The 23,579-nt window shown below is 41.6% G+C and overlaps 1 pseudogene; it reads left to right on the top strand.

Moving 5' to 3' along the window:
- The first annotated feature begins 6,597 nt into the window (after positions 1–6,597).
- Positions 6,598–21,768, top strand: LOC142445670 (protein FAM210A pseudogene; annotated as a pseudogene).
- The last annotated feature ends 1,811 nt before the right edge of the window (positions 21,769–23,579 follow it).

Raw genomic sequence — 23,579 nt, 5'->3', positions numbered from 1 at the left:
CAGTCTCAAAAGCAAGTGGTAAAAAAGTTAAGGTTTTATTTTTAAAGGGTACCCTGTGTTCTCCTAATGAGTCCTAGTGGCACAACCAGGTAAGTGTTGTACTACTAACCATGAGGTTGAGAGTTCAAATCCACCAGTGGCTTTGCAGGAGAAAGATGAAAAGATTTACAGTTGTAGAACCCCCATCCATGATCCCAGGAGTCAGAACCAGCTCAATGGCAGTGGCTTTGGAGTGTTCTCTTAAGCAATACATTGTTGCTGACTTAAACATTTGGACTGTTCATTCCCCACCATGAGAGCAGAACCACCATAGCTTGTTATGAACGACTCTGGTAAAAGAACGTTTTATTTTCTTTATGTCTCACCATGTGTCAAGACGTTCTGCTAACTTGGTGCCAGATTGAGCATGTCTTGAAATGAGAGAAGAGAGGGACAACTGGTAGATTTTCTCCTTTTCCTCCAGGAAACCTAGGTTCAATTCTTGGCCACTGCTCCTCCCATGCAGCTACGACCTGTCTGTCCGTGGAGGTTTACCTGTTACTATGACGCTAACTTAACACGTCTCAGCCAAGCTGAAAGACTAAACCAATCCGGAGGAAAGACTTTGCTATCTACTTCCAAAAATTGCCCTGGGAAAAATCTATGGAACACGCCAGGGCTCTTATTCATAAAGACACAGTTAAAGTTAACCTTAGCTGCAGGGAGGAAAAGCACAAGAGAACAAGCCTATCCCTCGTTGGTGGTTGTTGCTGTTAGGTCCCCTGGAGTTGGTTCCCACTCATAGCAGCCCTGTGCACAACAGGAGCAAATGCCTCCCAGACTTCGACCATCTTCATACGTGTTCTTCAGTGGGAGCCCGTTGTGCTAACTGTGGTATTAGTCCATCTTGTCAAGGGTTTTCCATTCCTTCGCTGCCCCTCCACTTTACCAAGCATGGGGTTCTTCTCCAGAGACTGGTTTCTCCTAATACCACGCCCAGAGGTCCAAAGTATGTGACACAAAGCCTCTCCAGGCATGCCTCCAAGCAGCATCCTGCCTCTACTTCTTCCAAGAAAGATGGGTTTGTTGATGCTTCACCAACACCACATTTCAAATGCAATGAGTTTTCTTTGAACTTCCTCATTCAAAGCCCAGCTTTCATACGCATATGAAGTGATTGAAAGCACCATGGCTTGAGTTAGACACACCTTAGTCCTCAAAGTAAAGTCCTTGTTTTCAAACTTGCAAGTGGTCTCAAGTTCTCTCCTATGCCTTAGTCCCACGCAAATCATCAGAGATATTGGCTTATCTCTGTTCTCTGAAATTCTACCAATATGCATTAGCTGCCTGGACTCAAAACAAATTTTCACAAGTTTGTTGGATTGTGCACTTATTAAATCCCCAGTGAAGGAAAATGCATAGAACCACTCACAGCTCCTGGGGAACTAAACTAAGCCCCAAACAAAGCCATTGTCAAGTGGATTCTAACTCAGACAGAGTGGAAGCACTCCACAGGTTTCGAAGGCCACCATCTTTACAGAAGCAGAGCACACATCTCTCTCTCATGGAGCAGATGGTGGGATTAAGCTACTGACCTTGCAGTTAGCACCAGTCACCAGGGCAACTTCCTGGGAAACTAGTCATGCCAAAGCTAGGAAAAGAGGCATAGGTTTCCTGGGAGGAAAGGACGTTGAAATTATAATATATAATATTATAATAATGTCAAATAGTGAAGAATCCCTGGTGGTATCTTTAGATGGGTTCTCCTGCCTGAAACGGGGGTTGCGAGTGGGAGTGGGTTACAGGGACTGGTTTTCTGTGTTTCACCTGAACCAACTCCCAGACTTTAGATACAAAGAGACATTCAAGCACTATATATAAGTAACGGGGAAAAAAGCAGAAGAATTAATGCATTTCAACTATGGGGTTGCTGAATAATAGTAAAAGTACCATGGTCTGTCAGAAGAATCAATTCGCCAAGCACAGCAAGAATGCTTCACAGAAATGAAGATGGCGAAATGCTGCATCACACTTTCAACCTATTTGTCAGGAGATGGGGAGAGGCCCAAACCAAATTCATTCCTACTGAGTGGATTCTGATTCATAATGACTCTCCGGGACTGAGAAGAGCTGCCTCTTTGGGTTTCCAAGGCTGTATATCTTGACAGGAGCAAATAGGCTCATTTTCCCCGGTGCAGTGGCAGGTGGTGGGGGGAAGAGGGGGGAGGTCACTAACTGCTGACTTTTGTATTTAGCAGCCTAATGTATCACCATTACATTCCTTTAAGGATAAAATGGTTACACCTTTTTCACCAATTCTTCATTTCAGAAGCAAAGGAGGCAGAAGTGGAGGTGACACATGGGCGTCGCTTGTTGAAATAGGAGAAATTATTCCCTTACTTGTGACTCATAGCCTCTCATCTGTAGGGAGGTGCCTCTACCATTGTTAAAGTGATTCCCCATGGGTTCATGTAACTCATCGGTCTTCCTTGACTGTGGGCGGGTCTGGGATGGGAGGAACTCTCATTACAATAATAACAGTAACCATCATCTGTATGGGCGTTCCTGGCTTATGAAACCTGTCTATTTGCTTGTTACAATCACACCATGATGCACCTTGGCCAGGTAGTAATAAGTACCACACCCACTTTTCAGAGTTGGAGACTGAGATTTGAGGCATGTACGTGACCTCTCCAAGTTCATAATCGGGTGCTAAGTTAAAGACTGATGATCCATAGAAACTATGGGCAATGTCTCACTGTCTTCCCTCAGTTCTGTGAAGTGGGTTATGCTAGCTCTTAAATGCTTCCTCCCCCCAACTATCATGATCCCAATTCTACCTTATAAATCCAGCTGGACCGGAGGTAGAGATGGGAACCAGAGACACAGGGAATACAGGACAGATGAACTCCTCAGGTCCAGTGGTGAGAGTGATGAGAGAAGGAGAGTGGAGGGAAGGTTGGTAGAAAGAGGGAATCAATTACAAGGATCTACATATAAGCTCCTCTCTGGAGATCGGTCAACAGAAGAGTGGGTGAAGGAAGACATTGGACAGTGTAAGATATGACAAAACAATGACTTGTAAATTGTCAAGGGTTCATGAGGGAGGGAAGGATTCGAGAGGGAGGGGAAAATGAGGAGCTGATGCCAGGAGCTGGAGTTGAAAGCAGATGTTTTGAGAATGATGATGGCAACAAATGTGCAAATGTGCTTGACACAATGGATGGATGTATGGTTTGTGATAAGCATTGTAGGAGCCCCCAATAAAACCATTTAAGTAGATAGATAGATAGATAGATAGATAGATAGATAGATAGATAGATAGATAGTTAAAGATCAGCCATTGGAACTCACCCATTGGTACTCACTCAATGGTAGTGAATTTGAATTTTGAGTTTGATCTGATTACAGAAATCCCTCCTACCAATAGTTAATGCACTTGACTACTAAGCAGAAGGTTAACGGTTCGGGTCCACTCCAAGAAATACCTGACCATCTACTTCTACCCACCCCTACCCCCACCTCCAGAAAAATCAGCCATTGAAAACCCTATGGAGCATGCCCCTGAATGGACTCCATAACAACTGAGTACCTTTATGAAAAATCAATTATTAACTCAAAACAGAAGAAACTATCTTCTCATGCATACATTCATTAATTTGGTAACATTTGTTGAGCATCTACAATGTGCAAGAACTTATGGAGAAGCAGGAGCCCTGGTCCCGGACAGATAGATTCTAATGGAGATCTTAACCTCACTGCTATCAGTCTGGTGTCAACTCATAGTCACCCTATAGGACAGAGTTGGGCTGCCCCTGTGAGTCCCTAAGACTAAAATTCTTTGTGGGAATAGATCTGCTGACTTTGCTGCTAACAACCCAAAGCATAATCACTCTGCCACTAGGGCTGGCTGCCAATAAACAGGTAGAAGGAAGAAGATAACATATTACGAAAATAAACAGGACGTTGTGGGAGATAATAGGCAGGGAAGTAGTTTGCATGAGGCAATCAGGACAGGTGAACATGACAAGAGTAGCAAGAATCTGTCCCAGAATCCCAAGGAGCATGATCGTGAGACCATGATGCAAAAGCTCTGGGACAGGACACGTCTCTCTTCAAAGACCAAATTAGGAAGCCTGTGTGCACATAGAGTGCTGCAAGGTCATTTCCTCACTGGCTGAAGCATCATTTCTTCATAAGCATAGTTCTACTTGACTTTTCACCAGCATTCAAAATCGGTTTCAACTATGTGTGTAAGATTTTGTGCTATTAATTTTTTTAATGAGCTCCATCATCTTACCTCTTGAAATTCCCTCAGCAGTTCACAGGGAGCATTCTTGATTCCAGGACAGGAGAGACTGGGAGAGAACTGGAACCTGTCAGTACATGACCCAAAGTCACAGAACCAGGACCCACTTAAGCCATAGGTTGGTATTGGCGTATAACACAGTTCTTTGTCTTCCTCTTCTAAGTTCGGAGTTCTTCCCACCCTTCTGGGAGTCATCCATGTCCAATAACTGAAAGGAAAACAAAAAGGTGTGCAAGCAGCATTTGCCATCTCAAGGATCTGGGTCCACATACTGGTTTGCTGGGGGGGGGGGGGAGTTGTTCTGTTTTTAATGAAAGTGAGGATTCCTGAGTGTCTCTGTCCTCTGGTCCAAGCAATATGCATACTGTAGACAAAAATCGCATGTACATTTGCTTGAAGAGAGCTGCCCACCCTCACATTCAACAAGGAAATGTTTGAAAGACACACAAGGTGGATGACTTGAACTTGCATTTCGCTTGGTCACCATTTCTGGGAGGCTCTCATTTTGTATATGCAAAGCCATGTGCAACCACAACAAACGATTCAGGGGAGATACAAGTGATTTAAGAAATGTCCATAGCTACTTTGTCCACCTCCTATGAGCTGTGTAATCTTGGAAAGTGTACTTAACCTCTCTTTGCATCCATTTCTTCATTGATTACATGGTGATTAAGTCTATCTCAGAGGATGGTTGCCAAGATGAAAAGTGAAAATATGTGTAGTATTTAGGGAAGCACCCGGTGTATACCATTTGCTTAAATCATTTATTTTCTTCTTTTTTATATCTTGCTTAACCCAAGGTAAATCTGACAGGTACAGACAGTGAATGCTCTCTGCTGTCTGAGTCCAGGCAGAAACTCTTTGGAAGAAAGGTCTGATAAATCACTTGCAGAAAAATATCAGCTATTAAAAATCCTGTGGAGCAAAATTCCACTCTGACACATAGTTATCATGTGTCAGAATCATCTCCATGGCAACTGGTTTGGTTTGGTAGAAGAATAGGGATTGATTTCTTCACATTTTTGGAAGCTCAAAGTCCAGTTCTTTCTGTGATTCCTTCTCCTGGGTCCTGGTAGCGACCAACAATCCTTGGTGAGCTTTTCTTGTAGGGCAGTCTTATCATGGAATCTGTTGTCTCCTTGGGTGGATCTCATCCATTCTGAAATGATTTCATTAGGACCTACCCTGCTCTGGTAGGACCTCATAAGATTAAAGTAAGCCCGCCTTTTTTGCAAAGGGTAATAAATAGAATTATAGAAGTTATGATTTCCATATATAATTTGGGGACATTGGGCAATTCAACTCATAACAGGCATGTTCAGAGAACCACTACTAGCCTGGTTTTGGCAGAGAATACCAAAAGCTACTGCCGTTTCATTGAACCTGAATCATAATGACCTTACAAGACAAGAGTGGGTTTCCAAGTCTGTATACCTTTATGGTGTAGAAAAAGTCGTCTTTCTCCTGAGGAGCGCCTAGTGATTTTTAATTACTGGCTTGCAGTTAGCAACACACTGCATAACCCACTAGGCCACTAGAGTCCTGGGCAGAGTATAGAATTTGTGTAAAGTCTTCCAAAGAAATTGCTATCCACAAAGAGAGAGAACTAAGGACCCTACAGGGCCCATTGATGTAGTCACCTACTCAGAGCCCATGCCTATCTCCTCTTTCTCCATGCTGTCATCCAAATGCTGTCTCCCATGCAGTCACCACCGGCCCTTTGCACATTCCCTACTCTCTACTTGGAAAACTCTTCCTCCTTTTTGTTGACCAGTCAGCCTTACTCAACCTTCTCACTCAAGTCAGGCACTAAGTTCTGAGAGAAGTCATCCCATCCTTACCTGGTCAAGCTAACGCCCCCTTATAAGCTCTTACAATCTGTGTACCTTACGGATACCACTGATCTCTGTCTGTACCACCACAGGCTGGCAACCTCATGATGATGGTCACTGTGAGTATTGCTATTCATTATTTTATCTCTAGAGCCAGTCCACTGCTGTTATAAAATGGATGTTCTATCATCATGTCAGCAGGTAACCAATTCAAACAAAGATAAGCCTTAGAATGTTAAATCAATTTTATGGTGCAAAATTAATAAACAAAACTAAAATGTGGAAGTGTGAAGTATATGTCCTTGGCTCAGTAGATTTTTGAGCCAATAGCTGGTGTAATGAAAACTGGACTCTAAAAAGCTTCATCTTGCAGCCACATAAAGGAAGATTGGAAAAGGAGGGCGACCAACTACATGACTATCACAACCACCCAGATGAGAGCTCACGAGAACCTGAGTTCTCCTAGAGACACCAAATATGGAACAGAAAGGAACAGATGAATATACACTGCGGAGTCTGGGTCCTCAGAACAATGTAAGTAATTACTTACGGGGGACAGTCTAAAGACCCCAGGTTTGTATTGTAGGTGATAATTGCCCCAGATTGCTCACTTAGGATGTGGTGAAACCCATATGAAATTGTACACTACCGATTAGTAAATAAGTCCAAACATTTCTTGCTTACTGGGTACACTAGCTCTCCTAAAAGGTGTACATTTGAAAAGAGGCTTTGATTCAATAGGAAGGTGCAGGCAGACCTAGAAGAAGCTGTGATGTGGTGGTGACGTGAAATTGTTGACTAAATATTGGTAAGTAAGCACAAGAATGCCTATGCTTACCTTGCTTTCTGGGTAATCTGACACTGATGGCAACAGACTCTCTCAATCAATGGTATCAGGAACATCACTGCCCCTTTCAAAGATGGCAGCTACTCTATTTTGAATGCTTGTTGATCTGCACAATCCAGGGAAAAAATCCAATCTCCTGAATCTGTTTTCCAAAATGCCTTTTCCCTGTCTCCCATTCCAGAGCTCTGACTAGTAATTTCTCCCATCCGGTTATCATTCTGGCACACCCACATTTTACAAGCCTGGGTGTATTCCAATTTCATTGCATAGGCCACCGCTGAACTGGTTTGAACCTGTCTGAAGACCTGCTTAGCTGCAGCCTGCCTGGGCCACTCCCTACCCCATGCCCTGAACACTGCCTCAGGGATTGTTCATGATTCAGCTACAAAGTAAGTCTCGTAGATGTCAAAGGCATCTCATCTTTCTTCTTCAAACCCCCCTGGACCCCTGCTAGTAAAATCAACCATTTTCAGTAAATTCAGTCACTTTCAATTTTAGCGAAGTTCTTTCCAAAGCTTTTTCTTTATGTCTTTCAATTGTATTAAAGTTATTTTTTTCTTTTTTTTTTTTTGGTAACATTTTATCCACTTTGTCTTAACCTACATTTCTTTTCATCTTCTACATCACAGCTAAAGGGCACCACCATCCAGAGAGTTGATCAGAACAAGATTCAAGTTGTAAAGCACCTTTCTCTCTCTCACTTCACAACTCTTTCACTTCAATTGAAAACCCATTCCTAAAAACTTGCCCCTGTTAAAATGGTACAAGTAGGTATTGCTCTATACAGTTTCCATAAACTACCCAAATCCAAGCCATTGTTATTTCTGAATTAGACACCTGCATAAGCTTCATCAAAGAGCCCAAGTACTGTAGCAGTTTATATATTGGATTGCTAACCACCAGCATATATTGGATCGCTAATCACAAGGTTGGTGGTTCAAGTTCACCAGCTGCTCCAAAAGTGAAAGATGAGGCTTCCTGTTCCCATAAAGATTTACAGTCTGGCAAAACTATAAGAGTGGTTCTACCATGTCCTTTAGGTCACTATGAGTTGGAATCAACTAGATGGAATTTGATATATACAGTGGTTAGATGAACTTCATCTAAGTGATCTCCAGGCTTCCATTCTTGTCTTGATAATATACATTCCAATTAGCTGCGAGTGTGATCTATCAAATGAAGACCCTGTCCCTTCTTCCACTTATGCAACAATAATTCTCTATGACACTTAGAATAAATTCCGCATTCCTCACCAAGACCCGAAAGACTTGGCCGGGTCTCAGACCCACTGTGTACCATGACATCCTTCAGTCCCTCCAACCAGCTTTCAAGAAGTTGGAGGACACAAATAATCCATGTTTTTTCCAGTGCCTACCTTAAAATGTTAAAGTCTCTTTTCCTTTAGTAAGTTGTCTTTTTTGTACTGAACTTTGCATGGCTGTATGTTTCTCATCGTTTGTATTGTTTTGTGGTACCATCAAATCTGCACTGTGTCATTGCAAACTTCCATACAGCAGAATGACACACGTCTTAGTCTTATGCAATCCTTACCATTGTTGGTATGCCTGAGGCCAGTGTTACAGATATTGTGTCAATCTATCTTTTTAAGGATTTATTTTCATTTCACTGACCCACTTCCAAATAGGATGCCCTTTTCTTACAATTGGTCCTTCCTGTTGACATACCCAAAGAAAGCAAATTGAAGTCTTGCCATATTCACTTCCGAAGTGCATTCTGGCTCTATTCTCGCTCTACTATTATTATTGCACTGAACTTTTTTACTAAAGGTTTGCAGAGCAAATTAGATTCCCATTTAACAATTCCTATATACATTGTCCATATCCTTTCACTATGTTTATTCTCTCTCCATGTTGAGCAAATAATCTGAGAAGTTGGAGTCTATGAAGAAGAACATGGCATCGGGATTGAAGGAAAGTTTATCAGCAACCTGCAATACGCAGATGACACAACCTTGCTTGCTGAAAATGAAGAGGGCTTGAAGCACTTGCTGACGAAGATCAATCGGTGCAGGCTCCAGTATTCATTGAAGCTCGGTGTAAAAACAAGTCCTCACAACTGGGACCAATTGATAACAAGAGAAAAGGAGAAAAGCTGTCAAGGAGTTCATCTTGGTTGGATCCACAAGCAATGCTCCTGGAAGAAGTCAAATAGCATATTGCCTTAGGCAAATGTGCTGCCCAAGAACTCTTGAAAATGTTAAAAAGCAAGGCTGTGCAAGGACTAAGGTACGCCTGACCAAAGCCATGGTATTTTCAGTCATCGCATATGCATGAGTTAAACAATTAGTAAGGAAAATGATACATTTTACTTATGCATGGTCTAAGAATATTGGATGTACCTTGGATGTCCAGTAGGACCAATAAATCTGCTTTGGAAAATCTAAAGCTGCAATGCTCCTTAGAAGCAAGATGGTGAGATGTCACCTCACATACATTTAGACGTGTTATTAAGCAAGGCCAGTCCCCAGGAAAGGTCTTCATGCTTAGTAGAGAGTCTGAGAAACAAAGGAAGGCTCTCTAATGACCCAATGACTGCAACAATGGGCTCCCAAATGAGAACATGTGTGAGGCTGGTACAGGACTGGGCAGTGTTTCATTCTGTGATGCAGAGTTGCTATAAGTCGGAGGACATCTGATGACTCCTAGCAACAAACAACACACATATTTGTCCGTGACATTGTGATCTTTTCCACAGACTGTACAAATTCTCAGTATTTCCAATCTTCCTGTACGATTTCCATTACCCCAGGTTTCCTGCTACCTCTTATTGTCTCGTCTTTGCTTAGGGTAAATATTGACCATTTGGTCTCGAATGCATGCTAATTTAAAGGTGCACTATACTCACGGTGATATTTTTTATTTTAAGAGACTCTCTGTTATTTAGCTGAAAGATGATCTCAGGAGCATGCTCAGTTTAAAGGATATCTTATGGCTACGGTCTCAAAAATTTCAAGTTTTTCTACCTGTTCAGTAAATCTGAATTTTTTTGAAATTTTATATTTGTTCCACATTTTTCTCTCATTCTATGCACAACCACCTAGACCTATTCCTCACTCATCGACCACCTTATTATCTGGCATTTCACATTTAGAGAAAGTAACATACTGTCCAGCATTAACAATGCATGTCTGGTGTGTTAGATTGGGTTCTCTAGAGAAGAAAAAAATAGGGACGTTTGTATATGTTTGTATATCTCACTGCCATCTAGTCAGTGCTGACTCATAGTGACCTCTCTGTGGATTTCCAAGATGGTAACTGTTTACAGGAGTAGAAATCCCAGTCTTTCTCCAATGGAGTTGGTAGTGGTTTTTGAACTGCCAGCCATACAGATCACAGCCCCATGCATAACTACTATGCCACCAAGGTTTCTATATAGAAAGAGATTTATATCAAGAAATGGTTTACACAATTGTAGAGGAAGGCAAGTTCAGTGAAGTTCAAGTCAGGCTTCTCCTGACATATGGAAGCTGATAAACAGAAGGAAGGATGATGAAAAAAGGCAGTGGGGGCACAGGCTGATAGATGCAGAGGTAAATGAATCTGATATCAGCTGAATGAATCCACCATAGGCAGTCTGCTGACAGCTCCAGTGATCAGCAGGTGACCCAACAGAAGATTAAGGTACCAGGTCAAGATCCAGCTCCAACAGAAGGCAAAGGGTCAAAGAGATTTCTACTCTGCTCAGTCTCTCTCTTATACGATAGGTCAACAGCTCAATAAAATGTCATCAGGCTGCAACCCAATTGATAGGATGAGCTCCATTCTACCCTTTCCCAGGAGTGTCTAGTTGACACAATCCTTAATCATTACATCTGGCCATAACAAATGCTGAGGTGCAAGGTGAAAGTAATGTTGGCTGTAATGTGTCAACTTGGGCCATGATTCTTAGAGGTTCGGCAGTTATGTAATAATGAAATTTTCCACTTGTTCAATGATAAAGCCACTCTCCATTATGTGACTGAATGTGTTCATATTATATTTTTTCATAATGACCTGGTCTATGAGGCCTAACCATGTCAGTAAATGAGACGTGAGCTTATTGTGTTGCTGGTCAGAATGGTTGTTAGTGGTAGCCAGACACCACCTAGTCCTTCTGGCCTCCGAACAGATGAGGTCATGACTTGGTTGAACTATTGGTCTTGTAACGAATTTCTTCTTCAAGTCTTGTGGTTCCTTCTTTCGCTTTGGCTTCAGATAAAGTAGAGATCAATAGTTATACTGTAGATAGCTGCTCAAAAGCTTTCATACACCAGAATACTACTCATTATTCTAGGATGTAGAATAATATCTTTATGAAAAATGTATCAATTGACCTAGTTGTTCTCAGTTCTAAGCCTTCAAACCCAGTAAATTAAACCCGTGTCGTATTTGGTTATGTCTAATACTTGATTACAACTGTGCCTCCTCTGAGTTTTATTATATATACCAAAAGATATTTAGCACAAATATACATGCATAGGTATATGCCTATAGATACACCTATGCGTGAACATCCACATAATCCTGTTTGCATTCCTAATCTTAGGTATGCATATATTAAATACTTATGTAACCACACACATTTTGGTTGTGATTACTGTCACAAAATTATACAGCCATACCTTGGAAATATTGTAGGTTCAATTGCATGGAAAACTATGTTCACACCATGCTGTAATCTATTAAGCATGCAATGGTAACATTATGAAAAAAAAATTGAAATACTGTAAGAATTACCACAATGTGCCAAAAACAGACAACGTGAGCACATCTTAAAGAAAAAAAAAGGCTCCATTGAATTTTCTTGAAACTGGGTCGGGACAAACAGTTATACACTGCCCTTCAATTCGTAAAAAACGTAATGTGGGAAAAGCAAAGTGAAGCCCACTAAAGTGCGGTGTGCCTGTTTATGTCATAACAGTCACCAAATGTGGCTCTTCTTTTTGTGCACTTGTGAGTTCCATCGCTTCCCTTGGTCAAGTTGTGCAGACTTCACGCATATTGAAGATTGCCTTTCCCTCCACAAAATGTAACAATTATCTTCTATCTCGAAGGGATTTCTCTTCCTCCCTCTCCTGTCCTTGGTAACCATCAAGGGACATTGTTTTCTATGTGTATACCTACTCCAATCTTATTTTGAAAAGGAGACTTTGTAATATTTGTTTGATTGATTTGACTCAACATAATATCGTTTACAATTCTACCTGCAGAGTCTCAAAGTCCCCACAACCTTGTCACATTTGTTTTCAATTTCTTGTTATTATTTTGATCATTGCCATTTTTAAAGAGTGAGATGGTATCTCATTGTAGTTTTGATTTGCACCTCTCGTGCATCTCTCTCAGAGGCAATGAGGGAGCCCTGGTGATGCAATGGTAAAGCATTCTGCTACTAACCCAAAGATTGTCAGTTCAAACCCAACAGTTGGTCTTTGGGAAAAATATGTGACAGTCTGTTTCTCTGAAGATTTACAGTCTACTCTGTCCTGTGGGGTCACTATGCATCATAATTGACAGCATTGGTTCTTTTGTTTGTTTGTTTGTTTTGGTTGATAGCTAATGGTCATTATTTTAATTATTTGTTTATTTGTTGTTGTTAGGTGCCATTGAGTTGGTTTCAATTCATAATGACCCATGCACAACAAAATAAACACTGTCTAGTCCTGTGCCATCCTCACAATTGTGGTTATGTTTGAGTCCATTATTGCAGCCCCTGTGGCAGTCCACCTCTTTTTCACTGCCCCTCTACTTAACCAAGCATGGTGTTTGGTAAATAAGCATTGTTTGTTAGCCACCTGAATGTCTTCTTTGGTGAGGTGTTTATTCATATTCTCAGTCATTTTTAATCAAATTGTCTTTTTGTTGATGAGTTATTAAAGTTACATATATATATTTAATGATTCCATTATTAAAAAGTGGTATAGTGAGCCAATCCACAGGAGAAAGTTGAGACTCTCTATTTTCATAAACATGTTACAGTCTCTAAAACACATAAGGGCATTGCTACAGAGTTACTGAATCAGAATTGGCTCAATGTCAGTGAGATTTTGTTTTATTCCATTATTTTCAAAGTGTCATGTAAAATTAGCAGATCAAAGTGCCTGTTGCTACAGCTGTCCCCACCTCTGCCCTAACTTGATCTCCTCCTTACCATGCCTGCTTCCTCTACTTCACTGGAAGAATGACAGAGAAGTTCTCAACTCTATGTCAGACCACCACAAAAGACACAACATTGGTGTAAAATCGCACACAAGCTCCACTCTATCAATATTAAGCTACCCGTGGTCCCCCTTATATTAAAGGTATTCAACTGAGACAGTATATTTCACTAGTTTCCCTCTCCAGACTCAGAAACTCGCTGTCTTGAATTGACCTAGATTCATAGTGACCCTATAAGCCAAAGTAAAATTGTCTCTGTGAGTTTTCTAGATGGTAAATCTTTATGGGAGTAGAAAGCTGCATAGTTCTCCCTTGGAGCACCTGGGAGTTTTGAATTGCCGACCCTGTGGTTAGCAGCCCAACCCATAACCTACTAGTCCACCAAGACTCTGTTCAGTTTCTTTAGCACTGTCAATTGCTGCACCATGTGCATGGCACCCAACTTGGACAGGAGATGATCAGAGATGGCCAGGTGGTTGGGGTGGAAGCAGAGCAGATACAATGACACGGAGGTGGATACTCTTCAGTCTGCGGGGGCTCAGCTCCAGATGATGCAACAAATCTGACATGTGTTCTAATAATCTCAAAGAACCTGGAAACTATGTGGAACATAATATTTGCATGCAGACATAGCTTTTCTGGAGCAATTTCTAGCAACGATAGAAGCCAATATCTAGGGACTCTCCACATCTCCAGTGACCACTGCATAATGCTACATCCCACATCTACTGTTACCAGGGGCAAGCAGTGTCAGCAAGGACTACATCCAGCATCACTTCTGAGCTGTCTTTACTGAGTGACTAGTCCCTTGGAGAATCCAGACAAAGGCAACAAAGTGGTAGACCTGGACCACCACCATCACAGTCTGAATGTCTCGCAGCAAAGGTATGTTAGTCTGGGTAGACTAGAGAACAAACCCATGGACACACACATATGTGTATAAGAAAGAGATTTATAAACAAGAGCAATTGAACATTGAGAAAACATCCCAGCCCAGTTCAGATCAACCCCATAAGTCCAATATTAGCCCACATGACTGATACCAATCTATAAAGTCCTCTTCAAACTCGTGAAGCACATACAATGATGCCGAATGTAGAAGATCACAGACCAGTAGGTAGAAAGTCCTTGGATCCAGTGGCATTGGAAACATCTCAGCTCTGGCAGTGGTCTCTGCATGGCTTCTCTAGTATCCAGGGCTACATCAGGGTGGGTCCATGTGTCTTGTCAGCTGCTATGCCTCCCAGGGTGTGAGCAGAGAGTCTCCCACCTCCAAGGAAGAAATTTCAGCAATTCCCAGAATCCTTAGGGGAAAGCCATGCCCACACAGAGATGTCATTGGCCATATCCTGATCAACAGCCTAGACTCCAACCCTACACTCTTAATCCTCAGATTGGCACTTGATTATGTACCTACCACAAAAGGCTTCATGGAAGAGTGTGGGTTAGAGGCCCACAGGGAACTCTTCTGGGTCACATATAGGTGAGTCCTTATCACCTGGTAAGCTCTATGCTACAAGATCCAAGAGACTGTAAAGGACTTGTCTGCTCATCTTCAGAAGTCATGAAAATACCATAAAGCACAAATGAACAAAGTAATCAACTTAAGGAGTGAGGTAGAGACCCAGGGACCTGGTTCCGTAGGGATCAGGAGAGAGGAGCACACAACACACTCATGATGCTTCCACTGTCCCAGATACCCAGCCTCACTTCCAACAGTCTTTCTAAATATTTTTGAGATTAGACCTTTATCAGAGATGTCACTCCCACAGATTTTCCCCAATTGTAGGTTATCTTTTTGCTCTTTGGGTAAGCAGAAATATTTTGATATTCAATAACCTTCACTAACACTCCTACTCAAATGGGTTGATTTTTCTTCTGTTTTCATTGTGCAACTGCCATGTGCACATGAGGAAATTGAGAAGACCATGGCTTGGGTCAGGCTCACCTTAGTTCTCATCTTTGGGATTTCAAACCCAGTGTTATCTTCCCCCAGATGAAGTGGTGGCTCCGCCAAGTTCCCATAACTCCACAGAATTTTATTTCCTTGTACTATTTATCCTGTGAGAAATTATTTTGCTCATTTATGAGTTTCCTTGACGCCATTCTGTTCCCATACTTTCAAATTCAAATGACATTGTATTCCTATCTCCTATGTGTTTCCAGTACCTGGCACATAGTAGGTGCTCAGTAATATTTGTTACATTAACATAGAATACATTAACAGAGAATCACTGAATGTATGCTTTGCCTTCGAAAGACTGATATTTCCCCTATTTGGGCTACTATTTAGGCGAATGTTCAATCTACCTCAATCTGATGATTTAGATATTAAATTCTGAATTCAAAATGAGTTATGTGAAACTGTTTCTCTAGTGTACATTTTATACAGTATTACAACTATGGCTAAGTCACTTCACCTCCCTGAGCTTCAAGTCCTTTGTCTGTAAAATTTGGATAATAACAATATTTACCACACAAAAGATTTTTGTGCACACGAAACAAGACACTACTTGTAAAACTCTTTAGTCAAGTGCCTTGAAATGACCCAAACAAAACCCAACTCACCACCATCAAGTTGATTCGGAATCATAGGAACTCTCTAGGGTGGAGTAGAATTTCCCCTGTGGCTTTCCAGGACTGAATCTTTATGGGAGTAGAAAGCCTCATCTTGATCCCACTTAAATGACTAGCCCTCATTAAGCATGACTACAATTCTTGATGTCGCTTTTGTCATATTGATAGGTGTGGTAGTTACATAATTTCATGTCGACATGAGGATGCATAAGAGTGTAGGGGTGGACGCTAACCTGTCAATCCGGTCACTGCCTAATGGAGACTCCTTGTGGCTATAGCCTTCTCTTAAGGATGTTTCTGGGAACCTACCCACCCCTCCTTTCTGCCTTCACCATCCTGCTGACTGACCCTGGTTGCTGCCAGAGCCCCAGAGATGTGTCCACCACCATTGAATCCACAAAACTTTGCTCCTACCACCCTCTGATATGCCTGCATTCTTCATCACTTCCTGTGGCTGCATGAGTCTGAAGAAGGACTTGTGGACTAGTATCAGACTTACGGACTTAGTTGGACTGGGCTGGAATGTTTCCTCAATACATAATTATTTCTTCATATAAAGCTCTTTCATATATATATATGAAAGAGCTTTATATGAAGAAATAATTATATATATTTATCATATATATATCATATATATATATATATCACTGGATTTGTTTCTCTAGTCAACCCAGCCTAACACAATAAGATGAAAGAGTTAGTCTGCTGTTAGTTAAAATACTAAAATTTTAACAATTTAATTTTTTAGTTTGTTGGAAATTCAAAATGTAACAACTCCCTTGCTGTAAAAACTTCTAACTTCTAAGACCATCAGTAGTGATGGTCTTCTAACTCAGGAAGGCAGGAAGCAAGGCCTTTAAGATAGGTACCCAGGTCAGTGGAGAGGTCTGGGAGGCTGGCCCCAGCACCAAAAATTAAGTGGATTCCTGCCCCTCCCCCTGAGAAGAATTTGTTTCAAAGGACGACATTGATTCTGCAGCTCTGGGAGATGGACATGTCTGATCAGAGCACACGGGAGCAGATGAAGGGGGGGGGGGAGGAGAGAGTGGAGCACAGCCTGGCCCACTAGGCCATGAGAATGATGTTCCTGATTAGAGAAGCCAGTCCACAGAGAGAACAACATGACTGGCCCCACTATGAGACATGATGCCCCACAGTGACCAAGGGCAATACAAGGGACAGGCCGGAGACACAGCGTGGGAATTGCACCTGACCTGATCCCACCACACCGAGGCAAAGCACTGGGGGAATTCAGCAGAACAGCAAGGGAATGGAGTGGCAAGGTCCCCAGGGAATGCTGAAAGTGGACTTTGGGGCCAGGGCGTGGTGCCCCAACAGACTGGACTGGAAAACACTCCTAAGGACCAACAAACGATCCTTGAACTAACTACAAGCTTTTCTTTCTTGATGTGTTTTGTTCTGTTCTTTGTCAGTGGTTTGTTGTTTTGTTGTCTGGTTGTAGACTGTTCTTTGTTTTCCTCTGTCTTGTTTTCGTGCATGTTATTGTCTCCACAGGTCTGTCTGAATAAGACAGGCTGCATGAACTATCTGGAGGAAAAACAATGGAACCAACAGTTCCAGGGGGACTTGGGATAGGGGGAAGTGGCGGGGGTAAGAAAGTGGTGTTAACAAACACAGGGACAAGGGAACAACATGGGACCCAAAATGGTAGTGAGGGGGGAGTGGCAGGCCTGGTAGGGAATGATCAAGGGTAAGGTTACGTAAAGAAGAGGTATAGCTGTAACCCAGGTGAGGACGGAGCATGGTAGTAGGGCAAGAGGAAAGTCAAGGGAGATGGAGGAATGAGCTAGGAGTCAAAGGGCATTTATAGAGGTCTAGACAAAGATATGTACATGCAAATATATATATGAGGATGGGGAAATAGAGCTATGTGTATATATTTATAGGTTTAGTATTAAGGTGGTGGAAGGACCTTGGGCCTCTACTCAAGCACTCCCTCAATGCATGAATATTTTCTTTTATTAAATTGGCACTCTATGATGCTCACCCTCCCGACACAACTGCTGAAGCCAAAGCAGGTGAACAAGTAAATGTGGTGAGGAAAGCTGATGGTGCCCAGCTATCAAAAGAGATAGTGTCTGGGGTCTTGGAAGCTTGAAGATAAATGGGCAGCCATCTAGCTCAGAAGTAAAAAAGCCCACATGGAAGAAGCACACCATCCAGTGCGATCACGAGGTGCCAAAGGGACCAGGTATAAGGCATTATGCAAAAAAAAAAAGATATATATATATCATAATGAATGAAGGGGGAAATGCAGAGTGGAGACCCAAAGCCCATTTGTCGGCCCCTGGAGATCCCCCTCACAGAGGGGTTTAGGAGAGGAGATGGGTCAGTCAGGGTGCGACGTAGCACCGATGAAGAACACAACTTTCCCCCAGATCCTGGATGCTTCCTCCCCCCCCAACTACCATGATCTGAATTCTACCTTGCAAGTCTGGATTGAGCAGAGGTTATACACTGGTGCATATAGGAGCTGGAGGCACAGGGAATCCAGGATGGATGATACCTTCAGGATCAGGGGTGTGAGGGGCGATACTGGGAGAGTAGAGGGTGAGTGGGTTGGAAAGGGGGAACCGATTACAAGGATCCACATGTGCCCTCCTCCCTGGGAGACGACAACAGAGAAGGGGGTGAAGGGAGACGCCGGATAGGGCAAGATATGACAAAATAACAATAGATAATTATCAAGAGCTCAGAGGGATGGGGGAGCGGGGAGGGAGGGTAAAAAAAAAAGAGGACCTGATTCAAAGGGCTTAAGTGGAGAGCAAATGCTTTGAGAATGATTAGGGCAAAGAATGTGCGGATGTGCTTTATACAATTGATATGTGTATATGTATGGATTGTAATAAGAGTTGTATGAGCCCCTAATAAAATGTAAAAAAAATGAATAACACAGCTTTGAGAGTTCTGTACATGTCCTTCTTTGTTCCTTTCACTTGCAGCATCACATCTATTATACATTTTTCTTTACTATACTTTTGTTCAATTTCCCAAATGAAAGCGATATATGCTGTCTGAACATTGGTGGTCTTAATGGAAGTTGTAAAGCGTCTTATGTTCTTATGATATAAATTGTAATCAATCAATGAAAAAATAATATAATTAATTAATTTTTTTAAAAGATAGGTCCCAGGCACTAAGCATCCCTCACTGAGATAAGCAATGGGTTGTGGGGCTTCTGGGACGGGTGGTCTGGTAAATTCTGGTGAAATGTGCATATAGATGATTGTTTCCTGTGATGGTTTTAAAATTTGCATCATTTAGGGTATATAGCTTGCTGGATTGTCATTGGATTTTCAAAGTACTTTAGAGGGAGCAAACCCCGGAGATTCCTATTGCCTCCGGCTTGCAGAATCAACACGAGTCTCTCAAATTAACCTCTTCTCGTTCTTTGACTGACACAAAGACAAGCGATACCAGACCCTTCTGCCCTCAACACCATCAGTAGCTATCATCCGATATAGAAGTGGTAGATTTGGGGTAGAAAGTTACCACCATCAGGTTTGCTCAGACTAGACACCTGACCCAGATAGTGAGGTCCAAGCCTAGAAGAGGAGAGGTGTACTCTGTGAAGTGACATCCCTTGTGGTACCCAAGAAATTGTCTCTCAGTCTGTGTGGTCACATCTGTAGGAGGCATCCGCTGATCAAGGTGTTTATTATGGGTGACCATTTAATCCTTGGTGCCTCTGTGTCTTTGAAGACAAAAGCATTGCAAAATGACTGTTATTTGTGAACTTGCTGCTAAAAGCAATAAGAGATAACTCAGTTATTTATGATCTCTTTTAAAATTCTTTTGAATCTTGTATATCCGTGTGATTGTCTTAGAACATAGTGCTTTTATTATTCAAATGTTAAGAAAGTGTGACTAGTTAAGTAACATTTGCATAGATAAGAGTTTAAGAATGTTTTTTGATGTTTGTTTTGTAACCAATCCCTTGTAAGAAGAGTATAAAAACCAAGCTTTGAATATACTCTGGACTTCAGTCCATCAGATTGAAGTCCTCCCTATCCCATACTTTGTATATATCTCTTTCTTTTCCTTTCATCTGCACGCCGCATTTTGGACCCAGCTTGATGCGGGATAGCTGGTCTAATCCCCCACACATATCACCACCCTTGCAGTCTCTGTAGAAGCTTATATCCATCAATCACCATTCTCCAAAATGCAATGGGATGTACTAAGGACTATAACTGGGCTGGTCCATTGGTACATCCGACATACTTGAAACTACTTACAGCTGGTCTTCTTGGATACCATCGAAGCATAAAAGACTCTTACTTTGTATAATGCTGAATCCAAAATAATATTGGTACAATACCCACAGAAACAATGGCTACACTTGTCTGCTGCCCAGGGTATTGACAAGGAAAGGAAGTCGTTCCACTCTGAACCAGCCCTACTTGGTGTTCTGCCCCATAAACAAGAGCAAGATCATCTACCCAAGAGAGTTGCTTCATCCAAGGCCACATCCCAAGGAACGCCCACTGGAAAATGGAAGAACTTGATCTTTTGCAAGATGTGTCAGCGATAGTTAGACAGTATGAAAAGGTTTTAATTTCAGTACACCTAATCACCTCCGGTGCTTGGTTTGGGACATTTTATGATGCACCCATATAGAACTCGTCGGTCGTAAACATTCCCCCCCTAAATGCCCAGAGTGGAAATGCACTAACAGCACATGCCCTGCTAAGATTGCAACACGGACCTCAGACATGGTGGCTCTGGGAGACACATCATTTACTTTGAAGTATTTGGAAGTCATGACTCCATGTTAATACCTCCTGATGTTAAGAAATATCTACAGCGCAGGGTGGAAGAGACTAAGGAGCTTCTCACAGAGAAAATGGGAGAAACAAAGGGAAGACGCACTGAAAAATTCCAAAAAACCAAAGGAAGAGTTTCTTTTAAGAACAAAAGTGGAATTGGGAGACTTTTACAAAAGGGCATAGAAATTTCATGTACTTTAACCTTTTGGGGACTATCGTCAAGAATACATTCACCTGATTTTTGTTGTTGTTGTTAGTTTCTTACATCTGCCATCTAAATAGCAAAGATCCTAATAAAAAGACCGCTTGCAATCCAGCAAATCAATCAGTCTTGTCTCCAGACACTATTTTTGATTGACTCACATATTCAAATGCAAACTCATTAACATATTTAACATGTTTAGTACATAATGAATATTTTTGCAGATACTAAATGTTGATCTATTAACATATTTTTAAGTTGCCTGAGCCTACACCTGTGTTTTAACACCCGTGTTATACGGAATCCTTATAAAGCAATTTATTTTTTCATATTTTACAAGGGGTGTTTTTGCAGTAGGGTTAAGTTATAAGTTCTTAGAAGTCATGAATCATCTTGAGACTAGAACTCTCTTTCTCAAGTCTCCATCTTCAGTCCATTTGGTGGTGTCGTACAGTTCTGGAATCGAGTGGATTACCGTTAGAATGAGATGTTACCCAGGAGTGCTTTGAGATCCTTGGTTCAAAAAGAATTACCTGCAGGTGGGGCAATGGGGGTGATGCTGCTATCTCAATGTTAATCCTTAGGCAAAGTTACAAAGAGCTAAAGGACACTTATAATACACTGTTTCAAATATCAATAGCAGGCTGACCGTATGGAGTGGTGCATGGTCTTAAATAAACCTGATTAGTAAACCTCATTTCATGACAGTGAAATTTAGATTAATTCCTCTCTCCTTCTGTGGGGTACAAAGCAAAGCACCTCCTCAAGTCAGATCTGCATGTGCATATGTAAGTGAAGGTGTGGATGAGGAAAAGAGAGAGCTAGGACTGAGATTTAGCTTATAGAGAGAATGAAAAGGGTTTGTTTAGTCCAGTAACAACTGAAATGAAAAATTACTTCAGTGAGGGGCATTCTTAGTTCATTCAAGGATAATAGCAAAGCTAATTTTTTTAAGTATGCCCCCTGAAATGTACCTTTCACTTAGATTACCTTTTGAATATAACAAGGTTCTGTTTACTGATTCCAACAGAGAAGAAAAAGAATGCATATATGCAGATTACTTTCTTTGAGTATTAAACACAATAAAACATGCCTTCAAAACTAACCTACAGTTCATTTCCTTTGGCAGGATTTACCCCTATTTGCTTACAACTGGAAGATAAATGTGGTATCATTTATGCTCCCAGATTCTATGGTTGAAAACAAAACAAACAAAAAACAGCTGCTGACTATCTTTTTTTCAGTGATTTTTTAGAAGATAGCCCTAAGTTTAAACGTCTTAATACATCAGCTCATCGTTTGTTGATTATTCTGTCATCCAGCATTGTGCATTTCTGATCATTTTGAAGAAAGTCTCAGATCATGCCTCTGGCCTGGTCTCCTTGCTGGGTGTGGCCCGGCCTGGGGTGTCCTCCCTGGACCTCTGAAAAGTATATCCTGGACCCTGGCAGCTGAAGGATGGCAGCTGACCCTCCTCAGATGTCTTCGCTCATTACTCTGCAATATGTCAGTCCAGCTATAGAGGACAAGGGCTGGCATGAGGGCCTAGAACCAGCAGGGATCCAGGTGGTACTGGGCAGAGATCCAAAGGTGTCAGTGAGTTGGTGAGAGGAGAAAGGAGAGCACTATTGTGATGCTGTGAGGCCAAATCAGATACTAGGATACAGTGGCCAGCGGGTAAGAGCTGACCACCATTAATGCAGCAGGCTCTGTGGTACTGGAAGGGGGGTCCTGCACCAATGCACATCCTGAGATGTGCCGAGAAAGCAGGGTTGGGGAGCTAGTTGGGGCGGGGAAAGGCATAGAGATGGACACACAGGTGATGTCAATTTTACCTAACAACCTGGCCTTTGGAAACTAACACTGTTGGTAAATCAGAAGTGGGTGTAATTTGAGCAAAAAGAGTGTTAGAAGACAAGAAACAGTTTGAAGATTAGGTACATGTATTATCTGTGTTCTGTCTACTGGTTTGGGTCATCTTCAGCATTTCTTAATTAATAATATGGTGACAGTAATTAAACAGAAAGTAGCTTTAGCAAATGAAACCAAAAAATGAGTGCATTTTTCCTGGTATTTTTGAACTGACACTATTTCTTATAAAGTGATTTTATGAGGCTTATATTTCTGAATTATTAAAGAATTTATTGTTTTCATGGTAATGTAAAAATGTGGTACATTGCTCTATCAGAGAACATGCCTCTCTTAATCACATTGATTTATTCCATAAATATTTGAACGCCCAACAGAGTGCTCAAATTATAGGACAATGTCATTATTATTACATGCAAGTAAAATTTTGCTGAAAATCATCCAACAATAGCTGTAGCAGTACATTGACAGGGAGGTGCCAGAGGTTCGAGCTCGATTCAGAAAAGAATGTGAAACAAGGAATATCATTGCTGGCTTCAGATGGATCTGAGCCCAAAGCAAAGAATACCAGAAATATGTTTACATGTATTGCCTTGACTATGCCAAAGCGTTTGACTGTGTGGATCATAACAAACTATGGATAACCTTGAGACAAATGAGAATTCTAGAACAATTCATAGTGCTCCTACCCAAGCTGTACATGGATCAAAAGGCAGTTGTGGAAACAGAATAAGAGAATACTGCATGGTTTAACACCAGGAAAGATGTGTGACCACGTTGCATTCTCGCACCATACTTATTTAATCTGGAAGCTGAGCAAATAACCAGGTAAAGTGGATTATGTGAAGAAACATGTACTATCAGGCTTAGAGGAAGGCTGACTAACAGCCTGAGATATACAGATGACACAGCCTCGCCTGCTGAAAGGAGGAATTGAAGCACTTGATGAAGATCAGTTTGCAGCCTTCAGTATAGATAACAACTCAATGTAAAGAAGATCAAAATCCTCACAACTGGAC

Source organism: Tenrec ecaudatus, chromosome 4 (genome assembly GCF_050624435.1).
Source record: "Tenrec ecaudatus isolate mTenEca1 chromosome 4, mTenEca1.hap1, whole genome shotgun sequence".
Taxonomy (NCBI): domain Eukaryota; kingdom Metazoa; phylum Chordata; class Mammalia; order Afrosoricida; family Tenrecidae; genus Tenrec; species Tenrec ecaudatus.
Note: the sequence above shows the minus strand (reverse complement) of the source record. Positions and strands in the feature narration are given on the sequence as shown.